Source organism: Trachurus japonicus, chromosome 17 (genome assembly GCF_045865225.1).
Source record: "Trachurus japonicus isolate A0001 chromosome 17, Traja_1.0".
NCBI classification, from domain to species: Eukaryota; Metazoa; Chordata; class Actinopteri; order Carangiformes; family Carangidae; genus Trachurus; species Trachurus japonicus.
Genome location: NC_140923.1, coordinates 18256890 through 18269013, shown reverse-complemented (window position 1 = coordinate 18269013; position 12124 = coordinate 18256890). Strand labels below are relative to the sequence as shown.

The 12124-nt window shown below is 41.6% G+C and overlaps 1 pseudogene; it reads left to right on the top strand.

The window, feature by feature from the left end:
• The first annotated feature begins 2616 nt into the window (after positions 1-2616).
• On the top strand, positions 2617-3449 carry LOC146970486 (RING finger protein 228 pseudogene; annotated as a pseudogene).
• Positions 3450-12124: the final 8675 nt, after the last annotated feature.

The following is a 12124-nucleotide window of genomic DNA, read 5'->3' as shown; positions in this document are numbered from 1 at the left end:
TGATTTTTTAATATAGCATTGGTTTTGTTTGATATTTTGTCCTCATTAACCTGCAGCAGTTCACAGACGGTAATTCAAAAGAGCTTTGCATCACAAAGACTACAGAGCGGACATTGTTTGAAATAGGAGAAACAGATTAGAAGAATGGCCAAGTCGACATTTAGATAGATAGACATCTGAGAAACGCTGTTCCTTCAGAATGAGGAAATCCACTCTGATTAGTAGCCTTGGGATGTTGCTGCTACAAGGTGCCTCCAAAAGATGCAGTGTTTTCCTGATGTGTTTGATCTTATCAAATACATGTGACCCACAACATTTCAGCAGTGACTCAAACTGACTGCAGTTATCATAACAAAGACCCCAGAAGGTGAATCCAGGTGAGAGGGAGAAAAGAAATAAAGGAGCGAAGCATTTGTTAACCACACAGCCTCTGGGCATGCAGGGTTATTTTATCAGTTCATCAAAACTGAAGGACTGAAAACAGTGAGCTAATAGTTTATGGTCCCATGATGAACATTGCAGTGTTACCTGAAGTAAGATTCTTATCTGTCTTACAATACACTTTGCCTCATGTCAGAAAGCGGCACAAACACATGTTATCTATTGTTTTGACAACACCTAGAAGTGGATATCCAACTTCCACCCCAAAGATTAGATAGGCTATACATTAATTAAAATTCTATATGTTATTGTAATGTAAAGAATACTGTCTGATAGGTCTTTAAATGTTTGATCACTGGTGAATTATTTCACTTACTTAACAAATTATGTGTTCACTGCGAAATTCACCTTTCAAATAGTTCCCGAAGCATATTGAATGTGATTACACTGTTTTCATTAACAACTGTAACTCATTACAGTTACCACACTGTTGTTAAGTAATGAATTGTGTGTTATTGCATGCAGTTCTTATCCACTTAGACTCTGAATGCAATCACCCAAGTCTACCTTGCTATCAGTGAGCAAATATGCGTGCATGCATTGATGTGGCCACAAGAGGGCATTTGTCAGCTCAATGTATGGACACATCTTACAGCTCATACTGCACACCTTCATACTGGGGTTGTCTTCAGACAGTGCGCCATCATGTGTGAAGAAGAAGTGTCAATTATTTTCACTTAACAGTCTAGCCTGCTATTCTTGTGTATAGCAGACAGGGTTTTAATCCAGAGAAGTCAAACAGGAAAGGATGTTGGAAGGGATGTGACACTGCTAAACCACAATTTGATTGATTTTCCAGCAGTGGTGGATCTGTTTTTATTTATAATTTCTGCTTTAACAAGATTACAATGCAGCCTAAACAATGCCATTCACAGGTGTATACTTATGACAAAAATGCTGCAAATGTGCATGTGTTTCTGAGCCACTGCTTGCCTTCACAACATGACAGGCAAGAAAAACCTAAACGAGTCTCCATGAAAGCAAAGCAGACTGAAACATCCTTGAAGGAGTAGCACATGACTATCCTTGGTGCCATGAAATGATTGCTATTTTTAACAAGGCCGATCAACAACATATTTTCACTAATGTTAATTTTGTGAAGTTATTTCTTGAGTATAAAGAAAAATGGGCTGATGACATCTGGTTTAAACCAAAGCTCCGAACTGCCTGAGGTGGGAATACTATGCACATTATGTAATCTAAATGTAATTGAGGATGAACTGCATTTCGTGTTTGATTGTGCGTTATATGACGAAGCCAGGCAGTTTTTGTTTCAGAAAATGCAAATGTGAAGCCAGAGTTGTTTTGGGCTGATGATGAGGTAAAATGGTTTTTCAGAAAATAAGTCTTTACTTTCATAAAAAGTGCCTGGACACTAGCCTATAAGAAAAAGTGAATTATTTAGATGATCTAGATGATTTTGTTTGTTGTCTAAATATGAAATGTGTCTTGTAAGCCCTTATGGGCTGGGCACCTTAGCCTAATTGGTGCATGACGCCTACATAATTATAAACACATTCATTCATTTAGCCTAGTAGAAAATGCCCCTTTATTTTTTCTTTTCTTTTTTTAAGTTCTCGGCATTTCCATGAAAAAGTAAAACTCGTTAGCACATAGGCTACAGTAGGCTACAGTAGGCTACAGTAGGCTACGTGCAGAGGTCTCTGATGTGTCCACTGCGGTGCAGCACCGGTGCTGAGCCGCAGCTCAAGGTGTCACCACTGGCCGCGCTGCTCGGCGCTGTCCACTGCCTGTGGTGCTGAACCGCAGCCGGACAAACACACGGCGCTCTGCACAGTGTCACCGCAGGCGCTAAATTTTAATTATACGGTTAAATAGACCGATTAAACCCGCCGTATACACATGACCAACACTTGTGACAAATCAACCAGGTGACAGACACCGAATTGGGAAATCAATTTGTACAAGTCCATCAGCACTAAACGGGGTTTTAGTTCTGGTAATTTGATAGTGATGATGATGAAGACCCAGTAGGCTATGGCTATGGCCGCTGTGCACGGGTTGTGCCCCGGGCCGGTTACACAACAAGTCTAGGTAGCTGCAGGCTACAGCCTATCGCACCACCGGATGGAAACGGGGCAAATACCGGGACTGACTCGTAGGCTACAGGGGAATGTAGAGAGATGTGGATAGCCTATTTCTCACACCTAAACATGTTTTCTCATCATCCGGTGATTCCGGTCATCGACGGACAGAACAGGCTATAGAGAAATAAAGCTGTTTCTGGACGGAACATGGCGGAGGCGGCCGACGCTTCTGTGCCGGACCGGAGCGACTCGTTCCTCAGCGACGAATACGAGTGTAAAATCTGCTACAACTACTTCGACCTGGACCGACGCACTCCCAAACTGCTGGCCTGCTCCCACACCTTCTGCCAGGAGTGTCTCGACGTGCTGCACTCCCGGGACGGCCGGAGATGGAGAGTGAGTTGCCCTGTGTGTCGCCACCGAACTCCGGTACCGGAATACCGCGTTCACAACCTCCCCGACAACACCGCACTGACCGAGGCGCTGCCGCTGCCGCTGCCGCTGCCCACGCACGACGAGTGTGTGAGCTCTGCGACGGACGAGCACACCGCGGGTCCGTCCGTCTGCTCCTCAGCAGCCTCCCAGGAGAGCGACGGCAGCTGTCAGACTTGCAATCAAGTTGCGTTTGCGACGGGCTGCGTGTGCGCCATCTTCTCCTTCGTGTCCATGGTGGTGTTGCTGTTTCTGGGCCTCATTTTTGTACATAACTTCAATAGCACGACCTCGCCGGTCGGCCCCGTCTGCCTGTTCGTCGCCAGTGTCCTCGCCCTGTTTTCGCTCATTCTCACCTGGTTAATGTGCATGTTGAAGTACCGACCTGAAACTGAAGCAAGCAACTTCAGTTCCCTCAATTCTAATAGGCTATAATGTGATGCTCTGCTGACACATGAACTCTGCCTGACCAGTATAGGCTATATAAAAAAAAAAGGGAAATACCATTTATTAAGGATGTTTAGACATCCTTGTCAGTATTAATATAAATGGTGAAAGACTCTAATAGCAACAATGACTTTTGTGGAGAGGTGTCATTGACAGTGAACTGGGGGTGCCCCATGAAATGAAAAACTGTAAAATGAGCAGAGAAACAGACAGTGCCTCCATCAATAGGGCAAAAAAGGAAATGATGTGAATCAATATGCTACAGGTTTTGCAGCCACCACATCTAAACCCATTAGGGCTGGGAAATTTGGGGACTGATGCATCATAATCTCCAGTAAAAACAAAAAAGGGAATGCTTTATGGAAATTGCAGCCTATATCCCTTCAGAGTTCAGAGACTTGTAGCACTGAGACGTGCACTGGTGGCTCATGATGCCCCAGCACCTTAATGAGACTTTTTTTTTTTTTCCTTTAATGTGTCAGCGGTTTGTAGATTTATGTGACAACTGAATAACTGTAGCTTTTACTTTTGCCTGTGAAAGATACAGATATCTGACCATGCACTTTTACTGTGGTGTCAGAGAATCATACAACCCTAGTCTTGAGGTCAGTCAGCCCTCACGGCCTAAGCCTTTTCCACAGAAGAAACTCTGACTTGCCACAGTCTAAAGCACCTGTGTAAAATATTAAATGAATCGTGGCTGGACTTTCCTTTGCTGCTTTAGTTTCAGAGTCCCAGTTTTGTGTATGCTGACCCACTGTTCCACTGTCTTACTGGACTAAAATAGAACAATGCTATTGCTAATGTTATTAGTAACATTTGCTTAAATGTCTGCTGTGAAAAAGGTCTATACTGACCTAAACTGATGAATGTACGAGTGCCATGGCTCAAGCAAAACCTGCATACTATATCGACTATGTAAAGTTCATAAAACCCTCCAGTTAAATCTCTAGCTAGCATATACAGTAAAAGTAAATTACAAGGATAAGTTTGGGTACAGCATGTGCAGCTTTAATACCTCCTATGTTACTTGATTTTCTTACAGAGGGCACCTTTTCATTTTAACCCCTGGAAAGGGGAACATGGACTTCAAATCTGTGTTTGGACAAAACACATGTGTGTGCAAGTAGCTGTTATACTATGATAACAGAAGGGCTAAAGTTGTTGAAAGAGTACTTTAACTTGGCTTGCTATTGGTAATATTAGCAGCACAGTATTAGCACTAGAACTTTGCTGCACTGACCTGACAAATGTGACAAACTTCATAAGGTGCTTGGTGGGTACTCTGTAAGAAGATGTATGTGTCAAGCTGTCAGTAACTGATTTATTATACTCTTCTTGTGCTGCCACCACCTCAAACAACATGGCCTATTGTGCCAATGACAGAACCTGTTTACCCCATAACCACCTCTGTGTTATTACACTGACTCCCCATGGTGGACCGGGTCAGCAGGGGATCCCCTCGGCCAATGACCCTGAGGGGACATGAGCCTTCACAAGATGAGAGAAATAACTTTGGGGTAGGGGGCCCAAAATAAGTAGTGTTGTAAAGAGGTGAGACAATGGAAGTGCAGATGACCTCCTAGGGCTCTTAAATCATCTGATGGGCTTAAGTTTGATTTCCCAGGTCATATAAACTGCAAGAACATAGAGTTCACTAACGACTTGGTCTATGCCCAAATCACTCTCAAAGGCGATAGGTCACAGGGGAGCATGCAATAAAAGAATGCCTAATTGAATTTTTGTGGATTTCTTTCAAATAAATTAGGCCATAAATACACACCCATTCTCACCAATCATCTCAGATAATGGAGAAAACACTTGTTAGAAAAATGTTTGAGTTATTTTGCTTAGTTGCGATTCATAGATGATCACATGTCTTCATTTAGTTTAGGTATCTGCTGAATCCTAATAACACAGCAGGCATTTATCCCCACTTAGTGTTGTTTTAAGAGGCGACACTGGTCTCAGAAGTTAAAATCCATCTCTTTCAGGCCCCTCAAAGGGACTCCTTCATTTGGTCATCCAGTCGGTGAGTAATGCCACTTAAATGCCACCGTGACAAAAGCTTGGGAAAAAAAAAAAGAAGAGAAGGGGTGGCAGGCTTCCACTGGGAGCCATAGGCAACACTGTCTCTGGGGCAGAGGGCTTCATTTCACAGGGACTGCAGGGCTTAAAGTTAAAGATTACTTTGAAATCTGCATCCCCTACCATCAAACTCTCCCACTATATCCCACCCTCCCTCCTCCCTCCAGCCGTCACTCCCGAAAAATAAAAAGCTGTCGCCACAGAGCAGGGGATGAGTTGGGAGCAGATCCTCTTTGATGACAGAGAAGGATCCTTTTGTTCTCTAATCCCTACAAACCCCTTCCCCCCCTTGTCCCCTATGAGTCCAACTGGACGTCAAGGGGCTTCATAATCAGCCAGGGACTCGAAAGTTATTAGTTTACCTGTTGACTTTTACAGATTTGAATGTAACAGTGCAACAGCTTTTACGAAAGCATGGACAGTTCATTTAAAGTTACAAATGTTGGTCTTATTAGTCTTGTCACAGCAGCAACAACTTAGAAGAAACATATCGTCAAGTCACATGACCCTGCTCAGTGGCGGATCCCAAGGGAAGAGCCATTAGCCATAGTGCATGCCGTCAAAAAAGTCAGGGTCACCCAAAAAGAGACAGTTCCAGGATGCATTTCTTGTCATCCTGTGTCTTGCCTTTAAGTGTGTGCAAAGTGTGTCTCTGTGCCATTATCACATTGGACACACGTATTTCACAGAGGAGATGAAAGTGTTCCTTTTGCTCACAACATCTGCCCTCTGATGGTTAGCGTCCCATCAAGATGACCTCAAAGACATAGCCTGAGGAGAGCGATTATCATCACTCTTTGCGCACCCTGGCTTCATCATGTGATCACATGCTTTTGTGTATGTGTGTCTGTGCCCAAGCGTGGCGGAAAAGGCATGAACTTGTGTGTACATGTCCATGTATTTGTCAGTACATGTCTGCATAGACATATGGCCTAACAAGCATGCAAACACCCCGAAGACAAGCGAGAAAGGATCAGTATGTGAGGTCAAAGTGTCCAACACGGCTTACCTAGCAGTTTCACTTTAATCATGTGGCTCAGAGAGAAGACTCTCATCTGTCCTGAACACTCAAAGAAAAATACTAAGATCCTGTTTTTGCTGTAAGGAGGCTGCAGAGCAATGCCCTCATGAAAGAAGTGCACTCCAGCTCCCTCTGGTGTAGAAAAGTGAGAATGCAGCAAAGAGAAGCAAAGGGAACAAAACAGCATGCTGTTAAAATGATACAATTGTGAAAAATTATTCATTTCAATTAGTGTTCTAGAGGGCAAATTTTGAAGCAATTCTAAATGTACTAAAAATAGAACAGAAAAAAATAATTTATTTTCACATCCTTCCACACATACTAAAAAAATCATCATTGAATCTCGTATGAAAAGATCGGTCTGGCATTTCTGACGATAAGACAGGCATTGCATTAAAAAAAAAAAAAAAAAATAGCCCAACGCCATCAGAAATTACTGTTTTTAATTTGCCCCACAGTCATAATTTGACCTGTTCAGGTGATTGCATAATGCTCCATCATGTCCCAACACTAATTTCAGGAAAACTGCTTTTATTTTATTTTTTGCTACACACACATAATTTACAACGTTTGGTCAATTTAAAACCAATCTCTGCATCATTGAAAATAAGGCCATTTCCTCAATGATTCCTTGAAATGTAAATTAAGGCTCAATTGTATGGGCCTCAACACAACAACACAGTAAACAAAGAGGTATTTCTGGGTTCAGTTTATTGTTCAATGTTCTGGAAGAGTAATGATGGGAAAGGTAGTTTTAACACTAAACACCATCCACAGTTGTCAGCACTTTTTGGTAGCCACTTATTTTCGTGCATCGGCAAACTGGACTCATTAGTGTATTCTAAAAAATTAGGTCTATTTTCAAAGTTACTGTCATGGGACCAGGCCATATTGATTTTCAACACTAGCACTGTGACTAATCCACATATTGTTGCGAGAGGCTCTATAAGGGATGGTGTCTGTCAGATGATTGCAGTCTAAGGAGCAGTTTTTTTTTTTGTCAGTGTACGTATTTTATCTTTTTGTTGAGGTCAGATTAAATGAAGTCATCGTCGGTTGCTGACATGCACAAATGCGAGGACCTAACTGGAGTGGAAAAGAGAAAACAGGGCCAGAAGGGACAAGCTGCGGAAGAAAGAGTTACAGGCCCAAGCCAAAAATAGCGGTGAGACAGACAGCTGGGAAAAAGGGACTTTCACTGCAGCCTACGTCCAGACTTCAACTGAGAATTAACTGGAAACAACTGACAGCAGCGCAGAGACTTCTTACAGTGAAATCCCCTGAAACAGTCAGTCTTGTTAAAGACAAGTGAACTACACCATTAAAAAAAAGCATCTTTATGCTCACCATCATTATCTACTAGATAGAACATTACTTGAACAAGGTACCCCAAACTATTTTTATGTATGTACAAAAGCTATTGCAAATACCAAATGCTTTGGTGTGAGTTACAGTCGATTACCACAGAATCAAGATGATGAACATGTAGCCTACATCAGCACCAGATGCTGAAATTTCAGTTACTCATCACAGTGGAGTAAGTAGACGACCATTGGCATGAGTGCTTTGGTTAAATTTAGTATTATATTGGACTCTGGATGATCTCTTACAGCAAGCAGAGAAAAAATATCATCACCATGCCAGGTATCATGTCTGGTGGTTGCATTGAAAACATAATTGGAGCTTGCTGTGTCCCAGTAAGTAATGCCAGTGTAGTGGGCCAGCACGCACAATACGAGAACCCTGAAACTGAAGCAACTGAAAAGAAAACGGCCACCATTCATTTTATTATTTACATCTGTGCTTTTCCTGCTGTTACATGTTAAAATGTCTTCTGTGGTAAAGTCTTATGGAAAATTCAAAAGGTATATGGACAAAACTCCAAAACCAGGGGGCGGGGTAGTAAGTATAACAACTATTTTTTGTTGTGATATAAAATATTTTCAAGTTGACACAGTTTCAACAATGAGTTGTGTTTTACTGTCCAATTATCATCCTTAGATGATTTTCCTTCCAATGAAGCACTTTGTGATTATTGTTAAAAATCAGATCCACATTTAAATAAATAGAAAAAGGTTGGAAATTTAAAAAATGTGTCTCTTGGGGTTATCTAAAATACAACAGGCTAAAATTAAATTGAATCGTGGCTGATTTACTTCATATGTAATATGCTACACTCAAGAACCCTGACATGGTGATGATGTCTGATATTTAGTGGTATCAAACAATTCTTCCCTCTCTCCTTGTGACATTTCCTGGGCTAGCTATGGCTACCTCACAAACCCCAAACAGAACATTTTTTCAACCCCTTTACTTCCTGGCAAACAGGGAGCTGACTAAGTGGAGTACACAAACTTTTGCACATGCATCGGCTCTGTTAGGTTCATGAAATGAATAGCTAGTAGGTCAATGGGGCCCACTGGTGGGCTGCAAATGAATTGCAGGAAATACCGGTAGTGACAGGCAGGCAGTGATACAAATAAAAATTATAGCTGCTGCGCAGCGATGGGTCGGGTCCGGGCTACTTTTGGGCAAATTTAGGCAATTCTGAGCAACAAACAGGAGAACAGGAAGACAGGACGGTTGACCTTATAATGTTCAATTTGCATCAGTTGAGGATTGAACCCACAACCTCTGGAACCAGAGACCATTGTCTATTGCACTGAGCTAATTGACATGTGGCAGTTCAACAGTACGTGGCTTCACAAATTGAGTAAGCCATTCACTGTCGTGTAGGCAGATTTGAAACCACAGTAAAAAGAAAAATCTGTTTTTGAGGTAAAATAATGATATGTATTTGTCAAACATCTACTATGACTCTAAGATGTTAGGAGCCTTCGCACATGGTCCAGTCCAAGCTATTTGGATTTTTTTTTTTCTGTGATGCCACCATTAGGACAATTGTCTTGTGTTTCGTGTTGAGGACAACTGACATTTTGATCTATCATCATCATTATCATTGCCCTTGCTGGGTCTCGAACCCACAGCCTCTGACACCAAGAACCAACTCTTAACTCGCTGAGCTAATTAGCTGGTAGTGAGACCTGCTGTGTAGCTTCATTTATCCACTCAGGTGAGTCAGTGCCCGGGCAGCTGTTGTCAAGGCAGATTTCAGAAAGTCAGAAATTCTGTTATCTAAACAAAAATCTGTTAATACATAAATTGCATCTAGACAGCAAAACAGCTTGAGGACATGTGACATTTTGATCTGTCATTGTCATCATCACCCTTGCTGGATCTCGAACTCACAATCTCTGACACCAAGAACCAGCTCCTAACTTGCTGAGCTAATTGGCTGGTAGTGAGACTTGCTGTGTAGCTTCATTTATCCACTCAGGTGAGCCAGTGCCCGGGCAGCTGTTGTGATGAAATGGCCAAAAGTCAGAAATTCAGTCATCTAAACAAAAATCTGATAATACATAAATTGCATCTTGACAGCATGGAAATGTTGGTGATTTGTTTTTAATGATAAGTGTTTTGCTTCATAAGAGAAAATATGATGTTTATAAATTCCACTCTCACATTGGCTGCAGTTGTTCCCATGAGAGCAGAATTCAAAATGTTCTAGAAAATTCAGTTTTTGAGATAAAATTCTGATATTTGCTAAACTTCATCAACCATGACTCCAGAATATTGTCATTTTTTTTCAGGAAGTTTGAAAATGTATTTAGCAAGAATTTGATGGTATATGTTTACAGTACCGTTTACAGTCAAACGTTTTCATGCACTGTAGGCTCAATTTTTGCTTAATCAAAAATCCGAGAAACAAGTTTTGTGGAGGACAGTCTGGAGATGCTCTGTAGCAAGTTTGGTGACAATTGAGCAAAAATTGTGGGAGGAGATACATTTTAAAGGTTTTACAGTTATTGAAAAAAACAGAGTGATGGACTTCATAATTTGTAATAAGTTTAAGTGGACAAAAGTTTCAGCAGTATTGAGGCTACATTGTGGTGAAGTTTCAACACTGTAGCATCTACCGTTGGTTTGGTAGGAATTTTTAAAGTTTTTAAATTTAAACGCTTATTGTGCCCCCCCTAGGAGGGGGGGGGGCACATGTCCTTGGAGTTGAGTGAATCTGGCATGGGTTTGGATGTTTCTGTGAAGTTTGGTGAGTTTTCACCCATGGGAAGTATGACTTCCTTGGAAGAAGAAAGAAAGAAGAAGAAGAAGAAGAAGAAGAAGAAGAAGAAGAAGAAGAAGAAGAAGAAGAAGAAGAAGAAGAAGAAGAAGAAGAATTCCTAGGAATACAATAGTGTCTACTATACCATTTAAATGTTTTGAAATGCATAGCCTAGTCTTTAAATGCATTAACATCCATTTCACTTTTTTTTTCTCTTCTGTATTCAGGGCCTATTGCTAAGCTAAGTGATAAGCTTAAATGCTGTCACGCTGTCGGACCAGTTTCATGTTTGTTTGCAATCAAACTGATTGCGTGCCAAAAAACAATCAATGGCAAATCAATAGTAAACGCTCCCCTGCCAAACAAAGAGGAAATGTGAACCTGCCCTTTGTCAATCCTGAATGTTGGATTCTCATCAAAAATGAGCACACTTTAGGCCTCTTTCACCAATGGAATAATATAAATTAGAGTTATGTGATCAATATCATGTGTACCCACTCACTCCTTGACATTGCATGTGAATTTGCATGGCTGTGTGAATAAGTGTAGCCTATTGGTTTGAATATGAATATTTTGGATCTAAATTTTGACTAGCATCAATACCGTTGAAGTTTGAATTAACTGGTAGGCTATGCTATAAGATGTTCATAGGTAAAATATTTGTCATTTCATCAATGTTTATTTCAAACATGCTGGTACAGGTAGTCAAACAGCTGACAGGGGTGGGATGGTTGTAACACCTTTAACTTTAATCTTTGATATTTTATTAAGTGTCATTAAAGGGGAATTGCCGTTTTTTACAATCTGGACCTTATTCCTGCTATAAAATGATCCTTTACTCAGATAACTTTGGTGTCATTAGGCTAAGTCGTTCCAGTTGAAATTAGATCCAGTCGAGAGCCATGTCTTGCGAATACACGGGGCAGCGCAATGCAGCCTCTAAATAACACATTATCTGCCGCGAAACTCGTTCATTTCACCAATTTTGTTATGATACGCTAGTGCTATTCCCTCCTTAGGCTACCTGTTATCAACATCCAGGGTCTGTAGGTTGACCTATATGTAGGGCAGGCTACTACTGACCTGGATGATATCATCAAAGATATCATCTCCGACTCCGAGCCCGAGGGCTGCTCGGCTCATCCTGATAATAATCATTCCGCTTCGGCATTCGGGTCCATTTTTAGCGCAACTAGCCCGGGCTTTAGTAAGTCCAGGCTGCGGAGATGAAGCCTGTGGAAGCTGAACTTCTTCCAGCTGCTCAATTTGTTCTGACAAGTCGGAAACACGCAGAAACAAACCATAGCATTAGTGGTAGCAACAATTCGCGCCGCGCCCATACATCCATGGCCACGCCGTGCTCGGAGATGATATCCAGGTCAGAGGTTAGTAGGTCAACCTACCCCGGATGTTGATAACAGGTAACCCCGGACTCAGAGGGGAATAGCAGCACTAGTGTATTATAGCTAATGTGTTAATTAGAGGCTGCATTGCGCTGGGTGAAAAAAATTTCACCCAGTAAAATTT